Genomic DNA, 17,008 nt, shown 5'->3' with positions numbered 1-17,008 from the left:
TCGTACCTGAGATAAAAGGACAAGAAAACTTCATTGAAGTTTACTGTCTATGCTGTACAAGCTCTTTGTCCGCAAACATTAAAGCATACCACTTACATTTTTTTCCATTTTCTCCTTCATTAGTGTTGCAGTTCCATATACCTGTCTATTGAACTGTCAGTAACTGTTCAGGACCTCTGCACTCACTAAAAAAACAATAGAAATGACAGTGGGTGAGCAGACTTACTAAGGGCTGAAATTATACAAGCTCCAGTGAGAGTAAAGAGAATAAGAATGTAGGATCGTGTGCACCCACATAGTTCTACTTTTAATCATCTTTTAGTAAGTAAGTATCTCTAACCGGCAATTGAGATCAAGGCGATCTGTCCTATCCGTACTAAATTTGTATAAGGCTGGGTTCACACTACGTATATTTCCGTCAGTATTGTGGTCCTCATATTGCAACCAAAATCAGAAGTGGATTAAAAACACAGAAAGGATCTGTTCACACAACGTAGAAATTGAGTGGATGGCCGTCATTTAATGGCAAATATTTGCTGTTATTTAAAAACAACGGCTGTTATATTGAAATAATGGCAGTTACTTACTGTTATATGGCGGCCATCCACTCAATTTCACCATTGTGTGAACAGATCCTTTCTGTGTTTTTAATCCACTCCTGGTTTTGGTTGCAATATGAGGACCACAATACTGACGGAAATATACGTAGTGTGAACCCAGCCTCATGTTTTAAATGCTTTACCGCTGCTGTTTCTATGGAACAAAAGTTGAGGGGTTGCCAGTTCTAATGTCCTATGGAACAGAAGATAATTAGCCACAGTATTGGGGATTGGAGGCCAGGACATTGATCAGAAACCTCTGTTTGTTTATTAGAAGCTGGCACAAAATGGAGTAGGAAGGGACAGGGTGCAGTGCTTCTGAGTGTGGGAACCACATTGCTGGCAGTTCCCAAGCCTTCTTGTTCTGAGCTTAGAAGAAAACTGGCAATTGGATGGTAAGCTTTTAGAGGGGGAAAGCTTCTGATAGAAAAGATGGTGCAGAGGGCACTGTAATGAGAAATACTAATAAGTACATGTACTAACTCTTGATGTTTTTCCAAAATTCCGCTGTAATGATAAATTCATTTTATAGTTAGACAAACTCACTATTTCCAAATAAATTAACTGTTGATTTCTTGTTTATTGGAACGAGAGATGAGCAAACATTTTAAAGGTTGGGCAGCTTTGACAAACTTCAGCAAAAAGTATGGTTCGAACTGAGTCAGTTTAGCCCAAATTCAAACTTCAGCAGTAGCCTTAAAACCTGTATTAAACATTATTTTACATTATTATGTAGGTCCTTCTAGGCTGTATTTAAGGCAAATTTAATGTAAAGGTTACAGCAACACATATGGCTATAAGCATACAGATGCTACTTGGTAGTAACTATCAGCTTGTTAAAAAATAATAAATCCAAAATTATGTTACGTTTTTCAGAGTTCAATTATCATAACCTAGCCAAGAGAGAAAAGGAGGATTCATCGCCGAGAGAATAGAAGCATAAGGTATTTACTGTAAAAGCCATAGAGTCAGTGGACAGAAAAATCATTACTGTCTCTGTCTTAGTAGGACATGTAATTGTTACAGTCATTGTAAAATCTAGGGTTCTTAGCTACAAGTTTTATCGTAAAAACAGGGTAAAGATAAGTGAAGATGTTCTCTATAGCAGTCAAATAGTTTTTTTTTTTTTTTAACTTTTATTGTCAAACCAGTGGTAGGTTACCAGTTCAGTGAAGTAGGCTTCATCTTCTATGTCCCAATTTAAAATCTGTAACAGTGTCCCCAACTTACCATTGACCATTTATTATACTTTAATTGTATAATGTAGCACAGGAGCTTCTGCACCCTCTCAGGCCCCAGGGTCTATGCAAAACATTTATTAAGACTGGCGTACCATTTCCCCACCCGGACTCACTAAGGGGCGCACACGCCCGGCTTACAAATTCTACGCTTGTTTCCAGCAGGTGTAGGTTTGAATTTGATTTATGAGCAGGCATAATTCTTCAATTTTTACCTCTTAAGATTGTCTTAAAATCTTACTTCTATTAATTCAATAGCCAAATTGCATACAAATAGTGATTATAAACATTCCAAATTATATATAGGACATTAGATATTTTAGTTTATTAGACAGTTTGCGCTGTAAACTTAAAAAGGTATTATACCTTATGTGGCTCATTTTTTATACCCTAGAGGCAATACTTGTAGGACAGTGTTTCTTAATGCTCATAAGCGAAGAACCCACCAAGTATTAAAAAAAAAAAAAAAATAATTCACAGATCTCTGCATGTATTATAGTATCAAATAGCCTGGTCTGTGCATCTGTAACCTCTGAGCCTGTCCGCCTTCTCCTGATCATCTCTCTGATTACTTTCTGGGCAACTGTCCCTTGTATTGTTAATTCTGTATGTAAACAATGCTGCCTCCTAAATAAAATCCCCATACCTCCCTCAGTTTACCTTCTTATCATCATTACCATCACCTTCAGCAATAACAGTTTTGTCTTTAGTATAAACACTTCCATTCTGTCCTGCTCTTTGTTTTCTACTCACATAGCACCTTGAAAAGCCAATACATCAGTAACCCCTTGTCCTTCCACATGTAATTTATTGTCTACTGTAAATGAAACCCTAGTACAGTGCCAGCCTGCTTAGTCCAGTGCATTTTTACCAGTGCTATGTTATGCCATAGTAAATAGGAGTAGGTACTGCTCTGTCCTGTGATTGGCCAGATAAGTAAAGGAATGAAAGTGCCAGTGTGTCTACTACTGGCAACCTAGCTCTGATCCTACTCCCCAAAATGGAGGAAATATAAAGTACTTGTCCACCATGAAAGAGACTTTCAGGGGTTCAATAAAAGCACTGGGAGCAGAAAAATATTTTACTGAAAGAGTAGTAGATACCTGGAACAAACTTCCAGCAGAGGTGGTTGGTAAATCTACAATAACAGAATTTAAACATGCCTGGGATAAACATATATCTATCCTAAGATAATAAGAAAGAAAATACTAAAAGGGAAGACTAGATGGACCCAGTGGTCTTTTTCTGCCGACAATCTTCTATGTTTCTATGTTTCTAAAATCATTGTTAAGAAGTTTGTAAATTTTGCAAATAAGCCTAATTTGCAATAGGTTGTATAATTTTGATTGGAACTGTGTAAACCATGAGATCCTGGTAATAGACACTTATTTGGTAAGTGTTAATATTGCTTTTCATACATATATATGTTTACATTGGCTCCAAGATTTCAATTAATTATTTGAATTTCTGGATAAATTGTGGCATTTCATGGAATTCATTACACACAATCTTTTTCATGGTAATGCATCAAATAATGATTGCTTTTAATCTATATAACAGCTAGTTACTAATAAACTGAAGGGTCAGTAAGTATCAGAGACGTTACTACAGCAACCTGAATACTTACTCATTCCAACATCTGTTACTTTACATAATTAGCTAAATTGCATCTTCTATATACAGCACACTGTTATCTAAACCCAGCTATAATTAATCTATAGAAACAATGTTTTCAGGGAAGTCATCAAGTACATTATCATTCCTGATATGTGTTTGTAGAAGACACTAAAGAAACAAACCAAGAAGAAAAATAATCAAGTTTAAGATAAGTGCATTTAAATTTAGTGTGACCTCCTTAATATCATTGCTTCTAGCGATTTTCATATCAGTATTGGGTTTATCTCTTGGCATTAGCAGTGAGCTGTTGCATTTTTTTGTGTTTCTGTATTTATATATTTTCAGCCATAGCAACGTGCCCCTGTTTGCCCATGGTGTTGTAGAAGAGTTGACCAAGGTTTTTTTTGTCTCTGTTGCAGATGGGAGGAGTGGTTGCCTCTACTTGGTCGTGCACTCCACCCATCCCACCCTGGGGGTTGTTATGGCCAGTATTAGTTGGATCCCGCATGCCCAGAGTAAAGGCTTATTATCGGCCCAGGAGAGGCCATAGTTAGGGTTCTTGCACACTACAAAAAACACGCAGATAATTTGCCGCAGATTTCATGCACGCTCCTGCTTTTACATCTTCAGACAGCTAAGGTGACATCACTATTTGGTGGGGACACTAAGACCAGGCCTGTGTTTAGAGTTCATGCTGCCCTAGGCACTTTGCATGCTGTTCTAGGATCACTTCCCTGCACTGAGCCCCCACAACTCTATGTATTCTGATCCCCCACAAATCATCCAGTGTATAATGCACCTAGGACCCAACTACAAGAGCTGCAGGCACTACAACTCCCAGCATATCCTGAGGGCTGCAGACTGTCAGTACATGCTGGGAGTTGTAGTGCCTGCAGCTGTTGGTTCCTATACACTGGATGCTTTGTAGCATAAGAATACATAGATCTGTGGGGGCTCAGTGTAGGGAAGTGACCCCAGAACATCACTAATAGGGGATAGAGGTAGATGTTTTTGTTCTATCCCCTATTAGTGATGTTCTGGGGTCACTTCCCTACACTGAGCCCCCACAGATCTATCCAGCCTGCCTCTCTTCCTGCTGCCCGGCTGCTCCCCCAATCACACCACGATTGATTTGCTACTGATCGTGTGAATAGCCCAATGACCTTGTCACCATGTGTTCCCTAATCAAACTATGAAAGGTCACCAGAGATCCCGGGTGAAAGAGCTGTTTTACATTTATAAACCCCCTTCATGTACCCAAAACCTATAATCTACAATCTTATTCAGTTCAACAAAATTATTATTTCCCCATAAAGGGGTAACCTTCATACTTTACTTTATACCACATATCTAGGGCCATATTTACCACTAGGCACCCTTGGTCCAGTGCTTAGGGCAGCACCTTGCAGGGGGGACAGCACCGGGGAGTGTGTGGGGGGGACTGCTTTTTTAAATTATTATTTGTTTAATCTCCCACCTCTTGGTCAGACTTGCCAGTAAATCTGGTGTCTTTTTGAGGGGGGTGGGGGGGAGGTATGATCAGGTCTGGTGTGGCGATATTGTGATGCCTGGAGCTATTATCTACTAATCTACCAACCCTGTAGTGAGAATTCCTTCAGACAATATGCAGACGGCTCTAATCATTTATTCAATGTGGAAATTTATGTTTTAATCAGTTAAAAACCATGAAAATGTGATTCAGACAATGTTTCTACATGTAGAGAAATGCATAAGGCCAAAACAGCGCTCCCCAAGATGAGGCATCTTTAGGTTTAGTGCCAAGGGCAGCAGCAGCTGTTAATACGGCCCCGCAAAAATCCTCTTAACCCTCTCCCATACTTTATTTACGATTTATGTGTAAGGCCTGACTCCAAGAAGCTCAGCATATCTTCATATAATTCCTTCTTTGGTCCCATTACCAGGCACCTAACTGTGTCTGTTGGTGTATTAAGGACTTTTGGATCTGCATGGCAAAGAAGTAGTAGCTGAAATCCGGCATGGAGAATCCACCCTCTCTCTCCTGCACTGTAAAATATCTATATTTTATTGCAAAATCTACAATCTTTCAATCCATAATTGGGTAGAGGGTCCTTATGGTCTATATTTAAAAAATATGACTTATTTCAGTTGACTTGAACAGTTTTCAACTTGAAAACTTGAAATTTGAACAGTTTTTAATGCTCAAGTGCTTGACTCAAACAATGAGCCCTATTGAAACAGTGGTAAATGCGAGTATCTAACCAGGTTATGTTAACCCCCTGGGGACCAGGCTTTGGCTTTGGTCTGTTGGGGGGGGGGGGGGATTAAACCTACCTCCTTTTTTACATCTGTCTTCACTATTGCCACTCAGCCAATCAGCTACTGGGAAAAGAAATTCCACTCAGCCAATCAGTGAAGGTAGAAGATAGAAGATCGGAGAGGTAAGTATAATCCCCCCCCCCCCCCCTTCTCCATCCCCATGGGTTTAAGACCATGGAAATGCATTTTGCATTGTCTTATGTATGGTGAGCACCCTAGAGCACTTGTGATCAGGCACTTTCTATGTGACACAAGCAGGAAGGACTTAGAGGATCTGGCACCACTAGAACCATCACCGGTGGCGCATACCAGTTTTTTTATTTTTCCCTCCATGAGTAATATATTCTAATCTAGACAACTTCTTTAATGAATGTTTCAGCAAAAGAAACACATGTTGGGTCAATGAAAACAGAGTATTAATATGTAATTGTGCAATTGACAATACTTCAGAAAATATGCTAGTCCGGCCCTCCTCTAGTGCCAAAAGAGCCAAACTTATTGTGGTTTCTGTTTTACCCAATACACATTAAAGTCCCTAACCCATATACAAAGCCGCTCTTCTGATCTTTTTCACTCTTTTCCTTCTACAAATTTAAATAATAGAAACTACTGAATCTACCAGAAGACGCTGAGTGCATTGCTGATGTGTTTTTTCTCTTTGCTGTCACAACTTACAAAAACTAACTAATCAGATATTCTTTCCCTATTATTCTACTTTTTGCTACAATGTGACACATTCCCAATTTTGTCTATTTTAAGTTCTTAAGGGGACATTCAAGCACAGACTTTCAGATCTATTCAGCCTTATTATTTTGCCATCATTGTTTGTTTTTAACATGTTGGCAATATTTGATCATGGTTGGGTGGCAGGCGTTTAGTATATTTAATATTTATGAGTGTTTTTTTATCATTATTTTTTATAAACTAGGGTTAGATAATCTTTTAGTCTTTTATTATTATTTGTACAAACAAATGGAAAAATAAATATATAAAAATATTAAATAAATAAAAGAAAAAAAAAAATCTGATTAACCCGTAACCAACCAATCAGAGATCAGCTTTTATTTCTTAACAACAAACCTATAAGAAATGACTGAACTTCTAATTTATCACAACAAAAAAATCTTTATTGATAAAAAAATATGATCAATATAGTACAGAGGAAACAATGAATCACGACTGGAAAAGACATTAAAAACATTGAACATACAAGCGGGGGTTAGTGCAGGTGGACAAAATAAGGTGTGAGCTAAACAAGGGATATAATAAAGTATCTGATGAAAGTATTAAAGGAACACCTATATGTCTCTCACAGAAATAATCAACACTAGAATATCACTTAGTCACAAAAATACATTACCAAAGTGGTGAATAGTGGGAATGTCCACCGGCTGCCCCCACCCCTTAACAAGCTCTTGTAAAATGAAAGCTCTGATTGGTTGCCATTGGTTGGTATCTCTGCATTATAACATTTTTTTAAAATTTTAACCATATAAAATATTAGATGAGAGAACAGGGACACCCGAAATCGAGCAAACTCAAATGATCACATGACCAGGACGTCTGATGCCGATGGGAAGCTTCACAGCCAATTAAAAGGCGTGAACTGTATATAGAAGAAAGACAAAAGATTTTCTCCAGCTCTCTAAAATATGATTTTTATTGGATAATATTTAAAATTGCCGACGCGTTTCGGGCTCACTCGCCCTTAATCATGGCTCTGTGTCATCAAGTCCTACAACGACTCCTGAATAAGAGGTCGTAACCCAAAATGTAAAGGGGGACTGTCACTGTCCATGCCCCACATGTGTGAAGTATACGAACAAAGTGGCGTGAGTAACCGGCGTGGTTACTCACGCCACTTTGTTCGTATACTTCACACATGTGGGGCATGGACAGTGACAGTCCCCCTTTACATTTTGGGTTACGACCTCTTATTCAGGAGTCGTTGTAGGACTTGATGACACAGAGCCATGATTAAGGGCGAGGGAGCCCGAAACGCGTCGGCAATTTTAAATATTATCCAATAAAAATCATATTTTAGAGAGCTGGAGAAAATCTTTTGTCTTTCTTCTGTTGGATGCCCTTGGGTCCAGGGACTATTCTCACGCGCTCTCAGAGTGGCATACAGCCAAAAACAGGAACACCGCATTTTGATTCAAGGGACCTTGTTCTTTGAGTGCTGACCACTTACTGTCTTCGTGAACTGTATATAACCTGGCGGCCACCCTAGCAGTGGACATTTTTAGCTTGAAAGATTAGAGTTTGCACAGCATCAGTGCAGGACAGCTGGCTACTTTACACCAGCCACAGGTATCTGACTCTCATTTCCTCATTCAGCATCTCATCAGCATACAGCAAGGAACAGAACTGAACAGGCAGGGAGATATAAGGAGGATTCTGTGCAGTAAAGGCCCTACACCACGTAACAATTATCGACCGCATTCGGCCGTTACAGCCAATAAAAGTCCGGTGAAATAGAAGGCAACGATCAGCCGAAATCGTTCATGACGTTGAATAGGAGCTGTGGCAGCAGACCGCCACTATCCTCTATGGGCTGCCCGGACAATCTAGTGATCTCCCGGGCAGTCCCCCCCGCAGCATCCCCGGCCCCACCCGCACTCACCTGCTCACTGCCACCGCATGCAATAGCGGCGGCAGCAAGTGGGGAACGAGGAGCAAATGAGCGCTGACAGCTCTCTGTTGGCCCGTGGAATAGGGCCTTTAGTCTGCAGTGCAGCTGGACCGCTGTAAGTGACTACTTTATACCAGGAGGCAAGTAGCTGAGTCTTATCACCAGTGATGCACCAAATCATCAGATAGTGTGTGGCAGTTTTAGGCCCTTTTTAAAAACCTGGTTTGTTTAGAACTGGTTTGGGTTGAAGTGAATCCTCTATTGGAAATTTTGTTAACCTGATGAACAGAACTTTTCAAAAGTTCGCTCACCATTATTTATAACATATTATAGCATATATAAGGCCATAGCCATTCTTCACTAGTAGTGGTGTAGTGGGATATTACACCATCTAGTCGCTTATTGGTCATTTCCACACTATTCCACCATATAGAATAGCCAAGTCTTCTATTCAGGAGGAGGCTGCTTAATACGATTCTTGCGTATAGATAAGGCTTTTGTAGGGTGCCGGCACAGTTACATAGTTAGGCTATGTTCACATCACATATGAGACCGGCTGGGTCACGAAATGGTCGGTCTCTGAAAAGATCATCCCGGCCGGTACTGCAGTACCGGGTGGATGATCTTTAGCACCGCAGAGTTCTGATGCGGGCACATCCGTGTGCGCCCGCATCAGAACTCCCCACAGCACACTATGGAGCATGCGGCCGGAGCCGCTCGCTCCACAGTGTGCACTGACAGGGTTTTCTGCAGCCACTATTCTATGAATAGCGGCAGCAGAAAACTGACGTCAGTTGTTTGCAGCACCGCTAGGGATCCCGGCGGGGCATATACCATGTGTATACACTCTGGCCTGGATCCCATAGACGGCAAGGTAACATATAATGTGCAACAACGGCCGTAGTTTTACGAAAATATATGTAGTGTGAACATAGCCTTATAGTGCTTAGACTTGCTTACAATCAATTAGTGGCACCCAAACTATCCAATGAAGAGGGCTGTCGAGCATCTCAAAAGTGTACTACACAAAGCAGAGACAAATACTAAGCGACTACTTTCTAGCTTAGTGAATCTAACTTCTTGCCAATGAAGATCCCATGACAATGTAACTCAAATGTGTCTTGTTTTCCTCTCTACTAAAAAGAATTTTTGATCCCATTAATTTATAATGCCTAATCCCCAGATAGAAAAAAAACACTTCATGGAACCTGGCATATTTAAGATTTTAATTTCATAATTTGCATAATTAATAAAGGATCTTAATATGCAGCATTAATGTACATTTTTGCTCAAAGGCATCATGGTTCATCGTACAAATGCTTCTCATTGGGTACCGAAAGCTGCCGTGTTTTACGAGACTTCTAGCAGGTCTACATCTCATTTTTAGTACTTTTCTCATATGGTGTCTTTTTTAAACTGAAATTCAAGGAGGAACATTTATAAAGGACTCCAGTAGATGACTAGAGATAGCCTTGGTAACAAAACAATTGTACATATGCTTATCTAGATATTCTCATTCTGGTGTCAGTTCCCACCAGTTCTGTATTAGTCCAGTAACGTTATAGTGTTATCAGTACACCATGCCTACAATAAACCATACATAACACAAATTATGTAAAAATTGGAAAGTGTTTCGACAAATGACTAAGCAAGGCCCTTAACTTATCTTAAAATGGAACCCATCCCTTTAAAATTTCTGATCTCAAAGGCAAAGGGGCACTGAGATGAAGAAAACAAACAAGTAACCAAATTTCAGTTTTAAAGGAGTACTCTGGCCCGGTGGTATTTTTAAGCTATGGCCGGGCCCTGGATCGCGCCACCCGGTACACCCGTACCCCGGGCGCTTCCTGGTGTGAGCTGCCGCATGAGACGTGACATCTCAAGGCAGCTCAGCCATTCAGTGGCTGAGGCGGGACTCCGAGGTAAGTGACCACCGCCGTCCATAACCACCGCGGCCATAGCTTAAAAATACCCCAAAAATACCCCTTTAAGTAGACATACATTTTAAATAAGTTTGTCAAGTTATTTTCATAGGCCAGGGAACAAGTATGAGATCGCAGGGGGTCTACCATTGGGCCCTCCCGGGATCTCTAGAATGGTGCCACAGATTAGCACATGACCCGCCACTTCCTTTATTCTCTATAGAGCCACCAGAGATATCCGAGTACAGCACTCGGAGAATGAATGGAGTGGCGAAAAGAAAGGAGTCAGGGCACCATTCTAGAGATATCCTATACATGGGGGACAAGTACAATTAACTTGGCAATCCCCTTTAACTTTAAATATTTTTCAAGTAGCTAAATTAAATTAAATATATTTTAAGTAATACTATAGAAATTCTGTTACACACCAAAGGGGGATATATCACCCCTGTGTTTGGCGTAGTTTGGAAAAAAGTTCACACCCTCTTTAAGCTGGATTCACACTTCATCAGAGAGTCCATTTGGTGCCACAGAACAGAGCCAGATGGTCCGTTCAAAGTCAGACACTAACTGATGTAGACAGATACCAGATGGGAGTCATTAAAGTCAATCGAATCCCTCAAGTATCTGTTCATTTTGCTATTTGTGAGTGGACAAAAAAAGAACTTGCAGGGGAGCTCTCCAAAAAGAGTTCTGTCTGAAATGCCTACTTAGCCTTATAGATACATTCACATGTTCCTAAATTTTTCCGGGTTGTATATTATGTCTACAGTTCTTTGCAATCTTCGTCCACAATCCACAAAAAATACATTGGTAATGCATCAGTAATCTCTGTTTTTTGCGGATCCATAAAAGTGAGAAGTTGCTAACCAAAATGGCTGCCAGGAGTACTGTAACTACAACTGTGACATCAAAATAACAGATCCATATTTTATGAATATTACAGGCACTACATCCGTAGCACCAGCAAATAACGGATGCTCCCATGGACTTCTATGGGACAATCTATGCTGCAATTACGGTACATACTCATATAACATATGAATAGCCTGATAGAAATTAATAGGTCCTTACTTTTGTCCATTGCTGCAGGTTTGCAATTGCGGACGAACGTACGGAACGTGGGAATGACGCAATGCAATGTAATTAAGTAACCGTGAGGTCTTGGGTAAATATTTTTTTAAGTAGTAATTACTTGCTTTACAATAAAAGGGAACTGATAGCAGCGATATGCATATGTCTGTGCTACCAGTTTTCGGTGACATATTACATGAACTGGTACCTTAGAGGCCCTATTCCACCAACAGATCTGACGACAGATTCTCTGCCAAAGATTTGAAGCCAAACCCAGGAGTGGATTTGAAAAGAGGAGAAATCTCAGTCTTTCTTATATCACCTGTTCTCTGATTACAGTCTGTTCCTGGGTTTGGCTTCAAATCTTTGGCAGATAATCTGTTGACAGATCTGTTGGTGGAATAGGGCCTTAAGTGCTACTCTGTAATCCAGAATCTTTGTTAAAAAAAACCCTAACTTTATTTTGCAGTGACAGTGTCATAGAGGCAGGACTGGGACCCTGTTTGTGCCTGCTCCACTCTTCAGCCACTCCTCTGTCTCCAGGATGCTCCCGCCTTCTCCGACAATGATTGACAGCCCATTCATCTTTGGCTATGTTGAAATGTGTCATCCACAGCCAACACTCATTATGAAACACAACTTATGCTGCATTGTGCAATTCTTACTGTAGCAAGTTATTTAGTATAGTCTGGCTTTATATTTGAAATTAGTTGGATTCTAGGCCATTGACTTAAATGGCATTTTCAGACGAGGCCACATATAATTCATCATTTTATTTAATATTATGTTCAGTTATTAGACATTATAACTTCTCATATGAAGACAAACATAATACTAACAGAGGAATACTGACTGCTACAGTGCAACAGATGGCCTGGTGTTCATGCTTTAGTGTAACTGGGAATTGATACATAAGGACAGCAATTTACTGCATGCATTGCAGTTGTCTTCATTTACAAGTTGATAGCAGTAGACGTTACAAAGCAGCACATGGGAAAGTCGATTATAATTACATGTGTCCTACATTGCTCAATGTCTAGGCTATGGAGAATAATATGAAATGAAAATGTTACACTATGTGTTATCGTTGTACAAAATTACTAGGTTAGTATGAGGAAATCCAAGGAATGAACTTGCACAAGAGCCTGGTGGAGCTAGGAACCATTAAAGGGGTAGTGCGGCAGTAAACAATTATTCACAGAATAACACACATTACAAAGTTATACAACTTTGTAATGTATGTTATGTCTGTGAATGGCCCCCTTCCCCGTGTCCCCCCCCCACCCGTGTACCCATAAGTGTGGTGCGCTATATATACCTGTCGTCTCCTATCTTCAGTCAGCGATGTCGTCTTCGGACGGCCGGGCCGAATCCCTCCGAGCGTCCTGAGTGCCGGTCACCCTCTTCAGCGTCATCAGATGCTCAGACGCGATTGGCTGAGCACAGTTTGGCTCAGCCAATCGCGGCTGAGCAGCCGATGACGCGGAAGAGGGCGGCCGGCACTCAGGACGGACGGAGGGATTCGGCCGAAGACGACATCGCTGACTGAAGATCGGAGACAAGTCGGCACGTGACAGGTATGTATAGCGCACCACACTTCCGGGTACACGGGTGGGGGTGGTGGGACACGGGGAAGGGGGCCATTCACAAACATAACATACATTACAAAGTTGTATAACTTTGTAATGTGTGTTATTCTGTGAATAATTGTTTACCGCCGCACTACCCCTTTAAGAAATGGGGGGTATAGTAATAGAGGATTAAAATCGATCGAGGTAGTATTAGTAAGGTGAGGCTAGGCAGTCTAAGATGATGCTGGGGAAATACGTAGGTGTTAGTGGAGCCTTTGTCCTAAAAACTCAGGGCATTATATGGCAGGAAGAGTAGGAAAAAGGGATAGTATAAAGAGTATAAAGAGGAATTGTGACCCTGGCATGGGTACTAGTTGGCCAACTATGAGTGGGCAAGAACATGGCTTTGAGCTGGGCACGACCCAACAGACTGAGCCGGGTAATGTTGTGGTGTGACTTTGGCCAGGTTCTTCAAGTTTGTGCCTGTTTATAGAATACAATAAAAATCGGCAGCGAAGGCCGCCTTATTTTTTGTCTCAACACCTTTTTTTTGTCTTCTGTTAGTAGTGTGTGTGTGTGTGTGTGGGGGGGGGGTAGTTGATTCACTTGGGAGGGGTGATTAGCATATGCTTTTTCTAGGCTATTAAACTCTTTTGAGGTGATTATATGGAGACTTTCTGTATACAGTACAGCCCCAGATTACTGCCCTAGGAAGAGCACTGAACACTATATAGAACTGTTGTTATATACATAAATGTTAAATCTAGCAGAAACAGATGAGCCTGCCCCCCCTCCCAATTCTGCCCCTTCCCCGCCTCTCTGGCACGTGTAGCCCCCCTATGCCTAAAAATGTCCAATTCGCACAATAATGTATGTACGTATCTAGTAGTACTGACTCTCTTTGAACTATGCTTCACTATAATATACACAATTGTACTCCCTAACAATGCTGTTGTGAGGTTAGTAGTGGATGGGGGCGGGGGTACATAGCTGAATTGAAGCTTTCAGATACAATTCTTCCTCTTAGGGTCCTATTACATGGGGTGATTTTTAACGATTAATGACTAACGATAAACGATTGCAAACGAGATTGTATATCGTTAACCTGAAATCGTTCACCATATTACACAGAACGATGGTCGTTTGGTAGTTACGATCATTATTGCGATCGTTACTAAGATCGTTTACTCCTTTTGATCCCAGCAAAATAATGAAATGTGCAATTACACTGAACGATTAATGAACAAATGTGGAACTTAATCGAACGAATGTGGAATTACAGCGAACGATAAGCGAACGATTAACGATAATTTTAGGTTCAGATCTAAATCAACGATCAACGACACATGAATGATTTTTCGATCGTTGCCTGCAATTACACAGGACGATTATCGTTTAAATTCAAACAATATAACAATTTTTCACACGATAATCGTCCCGTGTAATATTGCAGCTTTACCACAATTATGGTATATGTCTATAAAGAAATAATGATCTAAATCACAGAGAAAATATTTTAACTTTAGTTTATCCAGGATTAGCAATTTTTTATATTTCAGCAACAGAAACCATTTAATATCTGCATCAGCTTTTAAGATAATCCTATGTAATTGATGTTAACGACATAATGTAATTAATCCGGTTAGGTTAAGTATGTTTAATGAAAGAAGCCAAAGATATATATATATATATATATATCATAAATACATGGTAATGTATGTTAATGTGTATCTCCGTAGACAGCCGCTCAGTGTAAAGGACGGTATTGTAATGGATTGTCTAGAGTGTCGATTAAGAAAACATTGTCTCAAGACAGATCATCATTCTTGTATTCGTCGGTCCAGGCTGTGATGGATAATTGTACTTTACATAATGAAATGTCACTAAATACAGTAATTGATGTTAGTGGAAAAGAAAACGGAGAGCAACTTTTGTAGGGTGAAACACAATGCAGCATGAATTACATACAAAATCCATTATTAAGGATTTAGCAGCGTTGACTATCAGTATTTAGGATAAGCATGTCGCCTATTCTATGTGATAAGATTACGGCTATGTGATGCTGAGATATGTCACAGTATGACAACGCGTGCTTTATCTGTCAGTTTGGTAATATTAAATTGACATAAAAAAACCCTACAGTTTTGTTTTATAGCAAATATTCTGGATTCCAAAAATCTATTATTTAGTACCTGTTAAATGTATGGAGCGAGTAATACAGCTGCATAGTCAAATACTCTGACACACATTAAATGTTAATATTCTTGCAGATGCACTTAAAGGGAATCTGTCAGCTGCAATTTATATTCAAACTAATGACACTGTTAGATAGCTGTTAAAGTGACTGTACCACCAGGCCCAGGCGGAAGCACTGGAGGCGGGCCTATCCACCCTTAGTGGGAGAAAACCCTAGCCCCTCTATGATAGGGTTCCATTGATTCTAATGGAGTCACGTCATGGAGGGGCTGGGGTTTCTTCCCACTTCAGCCTGGGCCTGGTGGTACAGTCACTTTAAGTAAAGGAGACACATGATCCCTTTCATATATCCAGCTGTGCTTCTAAAATGTAGAAGAATGCTTTTATTTTATAGTACTAAGAGTCAAAGAGGCTTTCTTGAGCTCCTGAAGGGCAGCAGGCTGTAACACCTTGGTACTTCCTCTCCCATACCTGACCCTGTTTGCATTCAAGCTAGCAGCAGATCAGGAGCTTAGGAAAGCCTCTTTGACTCTGTGCCAGACAATAAAAGAAGAATTTTTCTACATTCAGGAAGCACAGCTGGATATAGAAAAGGTACCATGTGTCTCCTAGACCGAACAGCTATCTAACAGTGTCAGTAGTTTGGAGCCTGAACCTGGATCAGTTGTAACTTGTATGTAAGGAACTTACCTGTTTGCATTCCCGTGGCGGCCGTAGCATTGTAGCTGCTGCGTAGGGAACGGGGAAGAGGTCTAGAGCCCTCCCTGGTCTCCTGACGTTGCAGTCATGCAGCAAATCACTAGTGAGAGTGTGTTGCAACGACCGACTACAGTGGCGCTTGATCTTCTGCTTATTCTCACCTGACCTTGGCTTTGTCTATTGATACTGTACTGCCCTCCCGTATTTGTTTCTGACCCTGGCTTGTTAAAGGGTTTTCACTTTAAATTAATCTGATCTGGTCCGGTTATTGCTCTTTTTTTCTGACCCTTTGGCTTTGGTGTTTACTGATTACTCTCTTTGGGTATGTTCACACTGAGCAAATACGGCCGAATTCCGTGGTGGATCAGTGTCCCACTGTGAGTGAATGAGAGGCTTGCGCTCCTCCGCTGCCGCCGCTCTCCACTCAAAGAAGTGACATGCCCTTTGGTTCTGATTTGCGGCCTAGACATTATCGGTGGTTACAGACTGTTCTTTCCCTTATGTGATGTGGGCAGTGACATGGGTCTGGTCCAGCTAGGACTCTCTGTACAGTACCTCCCTGACAACCTTTGTATACACAAATAGGGTTTGAGTGAATTGTCCATGTCTAGGTCAAAAATTCTTCACAGATGTATTACTTTCCTTTGAGTCTTGCTGTTTTGTTTTATTATGTTGTTACCTCTAAGTGTAACTAAACAAACACAAAACATTGGTAAATTCGGTAGAAAGGGATTATTATTTTAGGCCATTACCGCTATGAATAAGCTTGTATATTTTCCTTCCCTGAATCACTAATGACTGTTTGCTAATGACGCCTGAGTCAATCTGTCGCCTTTTTCTTTGTTATTTATGATGTCTCTTGAGAATTCACAATGAAAGAAGAGGCTATTTATTTCTCAAAAGTGAAGAATAAAGTAGTATTGCAAAATCTATGCAACACAGTGTGGCCAATATTTTAACTGTGTCAACTATAACATCATTTTATATTAATTTAAAGTGTGCCTCCACAGATTTTTGTTGTTGTTGAGAAATTACTATTGTACAACAGTGTGGATGGCAGCCATTACTTTAACCCTTAGGGGACACAGCCAGTTTTCATTTTTGCGTTTTCGTTTTTCCCTCCTCGTGTATATAAGGCCATAGCGCCTGCATTTTTCCA

At 40.5% G+C, this 17,008-nt stretch overlaps 1 protein-coding gene across 2 annotated transcripts in view; it reads left to right on the top strand.

Annotated features, from left to right (window-relative positions):
* LOC138792470 (short transient receptor potential channel 4-like) overlaps positions 1 to 17,008 on the top strand; it is a 130,148-nt gene that overhangs the window by 12,301 nt on the left and 100,839 nt on the right. The window contains exon 2 of one of the 2 annotated variants that reach the window (XM_069969943.1): positions 1,476 to 1,543. The exons of the other annotated variant lie outside the window; for it this stretch is intronic. The gene's annotated coding sequence lies outside the window, so the exon portion shown is untranslated. The remainder of the gene's footprint in view (positions 1 to 1,475; positions 1,544 to 17,008) is intronic. 2 annotated transcript variants of the gene reach the window in all.

The sequence above is a fragment of the Dendropsophus ebraccatus genome, chromosome 5 (genome assembly GCF_027789765.1).
Source record: "Dendropsophus ebraccatus isolate aDenEbr1 chromosome 5, aDenEbr1.pat, whole genome shotgun sequence".
Taxonomy (NCBI): domain Eukaryota; kingdom Metazoa; phylum Chordata; class Amphibia; order Anura; family Hylidae; genus Dendropsophus; species Dendropsophus ebraccatus.
This window is presented reverse-complemented; position numbering and strand designations above follow the sequence as displayed.